Raw genomic sequence first — 10,921 nt, 5'->3', positions numbered from 1 at the left:
GAGTCAAATGGGTGCTTTTGTTAGCACCCACACAATGCCTTTGAAACAATACTTTATAATGGTGACTGAAGAGCAGGAACCAGCATATATTGCTTTCCTTCTTTACAATATAATTCCTAAAACCAAAGGGAAGACTGAAGATGTTATTAGGTTAGGAGTAAAAGAATATGGTTTTCCACTTACTACAAATCTCTCACTGTTAATTCAGCCTTTTATGAGAGTTCTATAATATACTTTGGAGGGGATCACCAATGTTAGTTTCTTGTTTTTTAAGATTTATTTATTTGTTTATTTGAAAGTCTGAGGGAAAGTTACACAGAGAGAGGAGAGAGAGAGAGAGAGAGAGAGAGAGAGAGGATCTTTCCTCTGCTGGTTCACTCTCCAAATGGTTGCAACCCCTGGGCCTGGGTCAGAGGGAAACCAGGAATCTGGAACTCTGTTGGTGGCATGGGTCATCTTCCATTACTTTCCCAGGCACATTAGCATGGAGTTGAATCACAAATGGAGCATCTAGGACTCCAGTCATTGCTCCAATATGGGATATCAGTGTTGCAGGTGGAGGCTTAGCCTGCTGCACCACAATGCAGCCAGCGCCTCTGTATGATATGCTTTTGACTAATCTGCCCCTCCTCCCACTCATTCTGGCACTCTTCTGGGAGTACTTATTTCCATTCCAATGCTATAGTCTAGCATGCAGATGGTGTAATTCACATTTAGTTCATGGGTGTAGCTGTTCAACATATTGCATATCCAACTGTCCTGTAATTTATCCCACATTTCATCATTTTGTCCATCGGACATCATGACAGACTTTGTAAATCCAGATATATTAGGCCAATACCACTCCATCAATCTGATAATATAGGAAACTTATCCAAAACCGAAATGAGATCATCTGCTTAGGGAAGCAACAGCAGCTCCTCATGCTTTTTACCTACTTTCGAATGATTATAACTGTGGGTTTTGGATGACCAATGAAAAACAGTTTGTAAAAGTTAAAATGAAAAGAATTCACAAATTTAAAAAGATCATTACAATTGTTATGCATTTTTCAGACATACAAGGGGACTTCTTGTCCACATTATGATCATTGTCATGAATCTCTCCCTTTGTGATATTAATATCACTGTTTTCAAGAAAAATAGCATATGTGTGTATGTATATAATATCTACATATGAAGTGAATGTTGGAAAATGGAAAATGTTAAAAATTTTAAATTTTTAAAATAAATTTATTTAAAAAAGGAAAGTAGCTTTAAAAGATAAGTTTATTTTGGTACAAAAATTTTTAAAATCCATATATAGCTTTTTTGCAATGCACATCTTTTGTGAACTTTTTGAAGACTACTTATATGAATGGATTTCAAAAATTATCAGTAGGGAAATAGTTAATACTGTCAGTGCTGACAGTAAAGCCTTATAATTAGATTTCTAAATCAGTGCTTTAGCAAGATGAGTAGACAAAATGCAAACTCCCCTTGGTCTATTGTTTCACCATGACAAGACACAGAATCAAAGATGTAACAGTACATCTGGTCCTATTTGGAAACTTTTAAAAAATAATAATAAAAAGCACTTTTTTTCTTTCTTCATTTTTTTTCTTTCCAGTGAAACATATCCAAGAGAACGTAGTCGGCAGGAAATCTGGAAGAAGACCTTCTATGTTTAGGGTCCTGGCCTACCAAACATCTATTGTTCCAGGTAACACTATATTCTTTTGTTTGTGTGAATGAATAATATTACATTGTATAAGTTCACTTTGGATATTTCTGTCTTTTTGGGACAGGCAGAGATAAAATATTTTTGAGTCTGAGACACAGATTAGTTAGACATCTAGCCCCAGTCTAAAATCCAACACAATAAAATGACTATCATCAAATTTAACAGTTTGAGTTCTAAAATCAAAGACTTTAAGAAAATGAAAATAAACATTTAATCACCTCTCTCTTTTCCTCTCTCTCTTTCTCTCCTTTCTTCCCTCTCTTCCTCTCAAATAAAGTCTCACTGTTTGCTCTAAATTAAACTCTTTCCTTTCCAAGTCATTTGCTAATTTGATTAGTAGTGTCCCTGCCAGCTCAAAAAATTCTAACTCACTAAGTACAGTCTAAACATAACCAAAAATTATTAACTATAAAAATTCAATGAGTTCAGGTTATAAATATATATCCTGCTCTTTACTGAAAAATCAGTTTTTCTGAAGCTTCTATTTTGGTCTTTTCATATCATTTTCCTAATATCTGCCATATTCTCATCACTTTTGTAAATCACCTCTTACTATTTTTCTTTAGAAGCTATTTTTCTTTTAAAGCTCAAATGCCTATTTTATCCTATCCTAAACATTCTATTTGTTGGTATGCTGGGCTTGATGTTCTACATAATGTTAAAGAAACTTTGTATATGTACCATCTAAAATTCTCTACAAATCACCAGTAGGATACATATCTAACTAACTATGCAGTCTTCTGGCATGACTCTTACAGTCTTGGCTCACCTAACTATAACTTTAAATATACTTATTCAGAAATCAAAAATGTATTATAATATAGGTGTAAGAATTGGGTCAGTACTGCCCAATGTCAGAGGAGTGAGGGACCTGGTGATGAGAGCAAATGAAGGAAACGTTTGTTTCTCCTCATCACTTTTTTCCTTGCCCCTCTCCTGCTTTGCTGGTTTTGTAATTTGCTTCAGATCTTAGCCATCTATTATACACATGGTCAGGATATCCTTAAGAATGTTGGTGGATTTTACCTTTTGCCCTCGAAGAGCTTAGATTTGAATGTTATAGAAAAATATTGAAAATAGAAGTAAAAAGTGAAATGAATTTTCTTTTCACAGCTGATACTGTATTAGTTTCAGAGCTTGGGATGGCTTATTCTATGGTGGTTATTTTTGACTTGCTATCCCAGCTGAAAAAATAATACTCAAGGTACAGTTGGAATTGTCCTGAGCTTCAGTGTCACTGAATCTTTCATGTCTAGAGTCCAGGTTATTAAATTTTATTTTTAGCCTAAGGACTTTATGTTGATCCTTCATGACCCTTCAGTAGATGTCTGTTCTTTCTTAGAATTATGATCAAACTCTTTGTTCCTCCAACTCTTGGGTCAAAAATTGGCAAAGGAGAATATGATATTTTCATCACTCTAAAGGTTTAAGTTTTGAAAAGCAGTTGCACCTCCAGAAAATTTTATTTTCTTTTAAGTATTGTGTCCACAATTCAGAGACTTACTTGGCTGGGGCTGTGTGGTTTGACATACCAGAATTTCTCCAACCATTTCAAATGACCTAGAGTTCATGTGCCCATACTCAATCCTGTTATTTCTAAACCCAAACCAAACTAAATCAAATCAAATAAAACAAAATAACAAAGCACTCTTTATTGAATCACCAGTAGGAGTATCATCTACTCTTGCAGTACCATTATAAATAACAATTCAAATCTTAACTTAAAGTAAGATTTAAAGACAGAAAGCAGTTTTGATTTTTAGCAATGTTATACAATGTCTTCCTAACAAAACTCTTGAGGCAATTTAAAGGAAGCATTTACCATCCAAGGACATCGTCACAGTAGTCACAGTGCATTGACCAGTTGAAGTTTACTTTGCTTTATAAGGAAGCTTTCACTGGAGATCCAGGGGATCACTTAGTGTCACCACCTGATTCATAGATTGACATGTGACATGTAGATATGATGTTAATACTGCAAACATACTGTTAATAAAAATTGTGACATAAAGATTGTGGTTGTTATAGCAGAGCTATTTATCACTATCTCATGAAAATAGAAATAACAAATTTACAAAGAGCATAATTCCTAGATATCAACAACATCAAGAGTGCTTAAGCACCCAGGGTTTTATACTTAAGAAACCTTAAAACCAAATGGAGAACTTGTGACCTTCTAGTACTTGGAGGAGTTTGAATTTGCAAATTCTCAAGCTAAATTGAATAACATTCACATATTTCTTTATGAAGGGAACTTTTTATTTGATCTGTAAAATTCTCCTTCATTCAAATCTCTTTTCTTCCCCCCTGTTTTGTGCACTTTAAGAAAACTCTTCAGAGGATCACATGCAAAACAAACAAACACAACAAAACAACAGAGAGCAGCATAAATGGAACCATGTGAGTGAGGATTGTGAAAAGCCAATGATAGTCAAACTTTGCAAGTGAATGCCAGATTTGTCTGGGATTGAATTACAGCGTGAAATGACCTCATTCCTTACACAGACCTTGCATTTTGGGTTAGGTTTGGCAATGAAACAAATAGGAATTTTTACCATATCTATGTCTATAGATTTTGCCCTGGAACTTCAAAGATTTACCGATCTAAATTAGTTCAGAATGTAGATCTTTGTGTTTTCTTCTTATTTTGTGAAAACAAAAATATTAATGAAAATTGTGATGTTGATCAGCAAAGAGGCCCCTTCTCTGAAGCCATTTTTGTATTACATTCGATGTGTATCAAGTTGGGAAATTCATTACCTGAGGCATTCAGAACCAGAGTAATTTGAATAAGTTTGTGAATTTTATCTGTCATCTTTTCTGATAACTGTTTCCCATTATTGACTTATGAAGAAGGAGCAAACTGAACTTGAGATGTTACAGAGAATATCCACTAGGATAAAATAAATGCCATGGTCAGAAAATGGATTTCATTTGTCTTTGACTTTGACGTTGATGTAAGAATTGTCACAAGAAGCAGACACTGCGTGAAGCTTCAGAAACTGCTCTTGTGAGTTGCCTGCGTTTTGAACAGGATGTTAGCAAGATGTCTCCAGAGGCAGGTTGTAATTATCAGTTGATGACATGCCCCAAGTATTGTTTGTTCCTTCTTTAAGAAGAAATCCCTTCACCTGAGAAAGTGTCCAGACTCCTGTCATGATGATACAGACTCTATCTTTGGAGCGATTTCCCAATATTCAGAGGAAGCAAATGTGAACAAATTTGCATTGACCCTTTAAGTGAAAAGTTGGCACCACAATAAATAGTCCTTATGAAATGAAACATTTGGAGAAGCATCGTGTCTTTCCATTGGTTTGGTTTTGATAGCAGCTATGATTTTTATAAGTTATAGGAGACCAAAAGTACTCTGCTGATTTGGGAAGAAAATGAATTGATTTAGCTGTTCAATGAACAACAACAGATGACTTAGGGTAGTGCTTTTCTTTGCCATGTACTCACAGTTATCACCATATTTTACTCTCAGTTCCCAAAAGAATGAAAATGAGTTTTTTCCCTATAGATATGCTAATGAACCTCCATAGACTTTGATTTACTATCATGGTCAAAAGATACAAGGTATGGGAATTATAAAAATGTAGCCAATTGCTTTGACATAGCTTGGAAATAAAATGATGGATTTTGTCAAATATGTAGGATTTAGGCTGAGACTCCCAAGTGCTAGTCTTAATATTGATTCCTGGCCAGGTCTTGAGCAACAGGCTAAATCTCTCTCTCTCTCTCTCTTTTTTTTTTTTTTTGCTTTCATTTGGGTTTTTAACCTCCTTTTATTCAAATTTTTATTTGCTCAACAAGATAACAGGCTGGCAATGTGTGGTTTGGGTGGGTTGTTTCAACTAGCTTCAGAAGTTTGTACTCATAAAGACATGCCCGAATTTGTTCAAGAATTTCATAATTATTTTTGCTAATGGTAAATGAAAATACGTCATGGCGGATTTGATTTTCTTCTGCAAATGCTAACATGGATGTCTAGATTTTAAAAATAAGATGATTAAACTGACCTAAAAGCCTCAGTTTTAAATTCAATGTGGTGTTGTGGAAAGAATGTTCAATCTTCAGCAAATCACCTAGTATTTCTGAGCTGCCACAGTTTCCTAATTTGTCAAGTGGAATAGCAACACCTTCTTGCCAAGCCCCAGGGATGTTACAGGGATCAAATAAAAGAAACAGGAATGCATTTTATAAACTATAAACTTTATACAAACTATACATATAGTTTATGTTATATATAGTTTATAACATATAAACTATATAACTGTAAGATATTATGCACTCCATAAATCTTTCAAATTGAACATTCTAATCCAATCTTGTCATTTCACAGATAAGGAATCTGTGTTAAATATTTTAACAAAATCAGCCGGCGCTGCGGCTCACTAGGCTAATTCTCTGCCTGTGGCGCCGGTACTCCCGGTTCTAGTCCCGGTTGGGGCGCCGGTTCTGTCCCGGTTGCTCCTCTTCCAGTCCAGCTCTCTGCTGTGGCCCGGGAAGGCAGTGGAGGATGGCCCAAGTGCTTGGGCCCTGCACCCGCATGGGAGACCAGGAGGAAGCACTTGGCTCCTGGCTTCGGATCCACACAGTGGGCTGGCCGTAGCGGCCATTTTGGGGGTGAACCAACTGCAAAAGGAAGACCTTTCTCTCTCTCTCTCTCTCTCTCTCTCTCTCTGTAACTCTGCATGCCAAAAAATATTTTAACAAAATCACCATGATAATAAGTTGCAGAACCAGTACTACAGTACTAGAACCTAGTTGATCTTATCCTTACCATGGAGCTCTAAGAATCCACAGTTACAGAATTTAGAGTAAGTTAAACTCTTCTCTCTGTATATAATACTTTGAGGTATTCTCCTGTGCTCTTGAAAAGTCTATTCTCTGCTTAATCAATTGTATTGATGAGAAATTTATTACACTATAAGGAAATATTATATGTTTATTGGAAAATATTTATATGGAAATGAAAACCCTATATCTCTTCATAACTTCTACATGCCTGTTCTGGTTTTGCTCTCTGTGGCTGAAGGAAATAAGATCAGTTCCTTTCCCCATGACAGACCTTGAAATATGTGAAAGCAGCCTCTATGACCCCAGCCCCTATAATTCAATTTCTTGGACAAAACAACTCAATTTTGTTTAGCTGTTCATTTGTAATGTTTAAAATTTAAGGTTGTTTGTGTACCTCTTGCTATGAATTGAACACTGTGCTGGAAAGAAATAAGAGTATGTAATAAGATCAATAAGACAATCTCTACCTCAAAAAAGCTCTAGGTAGGGAAACAAAGAAAAATGATCAATAATAGTTCAGTAAGTACTGTGATGGAGGTAAGCACAGGGTGCAGACAGGAACTAATCACAACCTGAAGTGTAGTGTCAAAGGTTACGGAATGTTTACGAAAGGTGATGTGCTTCAGTTGATTTGTGAAAGCAGGGTTGGAAGGATGGGAAAACCTGGAACATTTGGGAGGAATTATTAGTTGTTCAGCATGGTTGGAGTGAAGGGGATTTGTGGATACATGAGAAGATATAGCATTAAACAAGCAGACAGAACTGGATCATAGTGGGCTTTCATATTTTCACAACTCTGTGTGTGTGTGTGTGTGTGTGTGTGTGTATGGCAAACTGTGGATTCCGAAACTGAACACAGAGTTCCATTTATGGAAATTCTTAATGCAGACTAAGATCCTAGTCATTTCTTTTGGCAAAGCCTGTTGAATCATATTGATCTTACAGCCACTGAATCATCAAGTCTGTTTTTTCCACATATTGCTATTAAGACTTTCTTGATCTTGCTGTTATACAGTTCGCTCTTTGTAGCTATGTGCAAGATTTTACATTTATCCTGATTAGATTCTTTTACATTAGATTTTATTCAATTCTTATGTTAAGATGTTTTTGATATTGATTTTATCATGGAATTTGTTTCTCATTTCTCCATGCTTCACATCATCCACTACCTCCTTTACACCATAATTATTTTAATTTTGTTGATGGGAAACTTTCCTTAATTTTTGCAAAGATTTCTGTAGAGTTAAAAGCATAAGCTGATATTTTGGCAATATTTTCATCATTTCTCCTCAATTGTATGGGCAAGAGTGATTTTAAAATATCACCAACCCTTGGGAGAAAATGGTTTATTTTTCATTGGAGTAGTAAATGTATTTTGCTCACAAAAATAAAATAATAATTTCTCAAAAGTTGCATCATAACTAGAGATAGGAACAATTACTATATTTTGAAACATCTCAAACTTCCATTCCCATAAAACCAGATCTCATTGGCTACAACAATGCTTTGGTTTCTTTTCTTTCTTTTTTGAAAGGTTTATTTATCTGAAAGGCAGAGTGACAAAGAGAGAGATAGAGACAGCAAGAGAGATATTCCATCTACTGGTTTACTCCCCAGATGGCCACAAGAGCCAGGATCTAGGAACTCCATCCAGGCTTCCCTTGTGGGTGGCAGTGGCCAAAGTACTTGAGCCGTATTCTGCTGCTTTCCCAGGCACATCAGCAGGGAGCTGAATCAGAGACGAATCAGAGCCAGGACTTGAATCAGTGCTCCAATATCTATCAGATGACCATGTCTCAGGCAGTGTCTTATACCTGCTGTGCCACAATGCCAGCTCCTTTGTGTATTTGACAAAGTACAAATCATAAACAAGTGATTGCCTGAAATGATCACATGCATCCCTGAGTTTATTAAGCAATTAAAGCTATGTGGTAAAAATTAGAGTTGCTATGTAAATAATGAAATTTGTGGTCTTCTGACCTTTCTCTGTTTTAACAGTTAACCATGAAGCCTTATTTTACCAACATCACACATGAAGGGGTACCCTAAACAATGAAGAACAGTTGTTACTTCCTTAGCCTCCAGCATATGCCTTACACAACTATGTAGGGAATACACAAGATGAGCTTCTTCATCACCTTAGAATGGAAGCTTTTGGGGCTTAAAAGGCTTCTGAGAGCATTTAATCCGCCTCCCACAACATTTATAGCAAATGGGGAAACTATTAGGTTGAAGCTGCAGTTTGTCAGGTTTATTCAAGCAATTCTCTGAACCCAGTATAGTCCCATTTGGTCAGATTTAGATGTAGGTCATACACATGAATTTTACAATTCCTGCCTAGAAATGACTTTGGTCAGACAATCCTACTTTGAGTAATGCTAGTCTGTAAAATATCTCTTGAGAATGGATTGAAGAGAGCTGAGAGTGGATGTAAAGAGTGATCCAAACTTTCTTTGCACCTGTGCTACACATGGGTAAAGATCAGTGAGCAGAGATTCCTTTGACATCAACCCTGGGTTTGTTCCATTTACTTTGGTATTACAAAGCAACTGGAAATAGCATGCATCACTGAGTCCCAGAAAATATTTTTCTCCCCTTCATTGGACAGAAAAGTTGAATTTGTTTTTGGGAGAGTCAGAGACCCTGTCTCAATCCAGATTCAGTTTGAATTAGAGAAACTGTTAAGTTTTCCTTAAATGAACCTTCTCTCATGCATACTGGAGTTGAGTATACTCTGAAGTCTGGATTTAAGGACTGATGATCCATAGCCTGTTTTACCAGTCATGGCATAGGGGCTGATTGAGTAGTGATCACTGTTTTCTCTGCCTTCTGGTGGAGCCTTACCTCCGTAGTATTTCCACTTGCCCATCACCAGCATGATTATCTTTTCTTTGCCATTGGCCTGTAAGAGTTGACAGTTATCAGTACTCTTTTTTTTTTTCTGACAGGCAGAGTGGACAGTGAGAGAGAAAGACAGAGAGAAAGGTCTTCCTTTGCCGTTGGTTCACCCTCCAATGGCTGCGGCCAGCGCACCGCGCTGATCTGAAGCCAGGAGCCAGGTGCTTTTCCTGGTCTCCCATGGGGTGCAGGGCCCAAGCACTTGGGCCATCCTCCACTGCACTCCCTGGCCATAGCAGAGAGCTGGCCTGGAAGAGGGGCAACCGGGACAGAATCCAGCACCCCGACCGGGACTAGAACCCGGTGTGCCAGCGCCGCAAGGCGGAGGATTAGCCTATTGAGCCATGGCGCCGGCCTATCAGTACTCTTTCATCCCTTTCCTGTCTACAAACAAGGGTAGGTTATCAACACTTGGCATAATTATGACAAAGAGGTCTATTTTGGGGGTAGCAAAGATAAGAACCCTTTACTGAGTAATTGTAAAGTCAGAAGTCTTTTATATACGTGATTTCATTTTTCCTCATATTTATATCCTCAGATCTATTTGATCTGAAGGATATTGATTTTACCTTTTTAAAAAGAGAGATAAAGAAATGGAAGTTCAGAGAGGACAAGTAACTTGACCAAAGATATATACATGGGTCCCTAAAAAAGTTCTTGAGAAACAGAAGTAAAAGAGGAGCTTAGAAAAAGACCTTTGGTACAACAGTAAAGTCTCTACTTTGGATGTCACCATCCCATATCAGAAGGTCTGGCCTCAAGTCCTGGCTCTGCTGCCAATTACAAGTTCCTGCTAGTGTGTATCCAGGAGGCAGCAGATGATGACTCAAGTAACTGAGTCCCTGCCACCCATGTCTTGAATTCCAGGCTCCTGGTTTCAGCCTGGCCCAGACCTGGTGGTTGTAAGCATTTGCAGAGTGAACTAACAGATGGAAGATCTCTGTTTCTCTCTGTCATTTGAAAATAAATAAATAAATAAATAAATAAATAAATAAAATTTTAAAAATGATATATTTATTTTAGTACAAAAATCTTTGCAATGCGTGGATTCAAAGGGTCTTCAAAAAGTTCACATAGAATGCATATTATAAAGGACTGGAAGCTTTGGAGTCATACCATAATGCCAAAACAATTACCAGCTTCAGAGAATCAATAAAGAAATGTGGCCAGTAAAGTTGATACTAATGAAAGGATATTCTCCATTGACTGAAGAAGACATAAGATCTCCTATTGATGATTTCTTGTTTTCCTGTGGAAATGGATGCATACTTGATAATATTTTAGAGACAGATGTAAGGAAATGCAATTTCCATTGATCAAACACTCCTTAACGGGAAAATCCAGGTCTGGATTGTTTCATTCTCCCCAGAACTTGGCACTGGGTTCTCCTTGAAGGCCTGATGAATACCTCTTGAATGAACACATGCATTTAACATGTAGTATTTCACAGGAACAAGTCTCTGTACTGGTATGGTGGAAGGAAGTAAACTTGGTGCAAAAT

The sequence above is a fragment of the Oryctolagus cuniculus genome, chromosome X (genome assembly GCF_051225735.1).
Source record: "Oryctolagus cuniculus isolate XC-2025 breed Fujian yellow rabbit chromosome X, ASM5122573v1, whole genome shotgun sequence".
Lineage (NCBI taxonomy): Eukaryota > Metazoa > Chordata > Mammalia > Lagomorpha > Leporidae > Oryctolagus > Oryctolagus cuniculus.
This window is presented reverse-complemented; position numbering follows the sequence as displayed.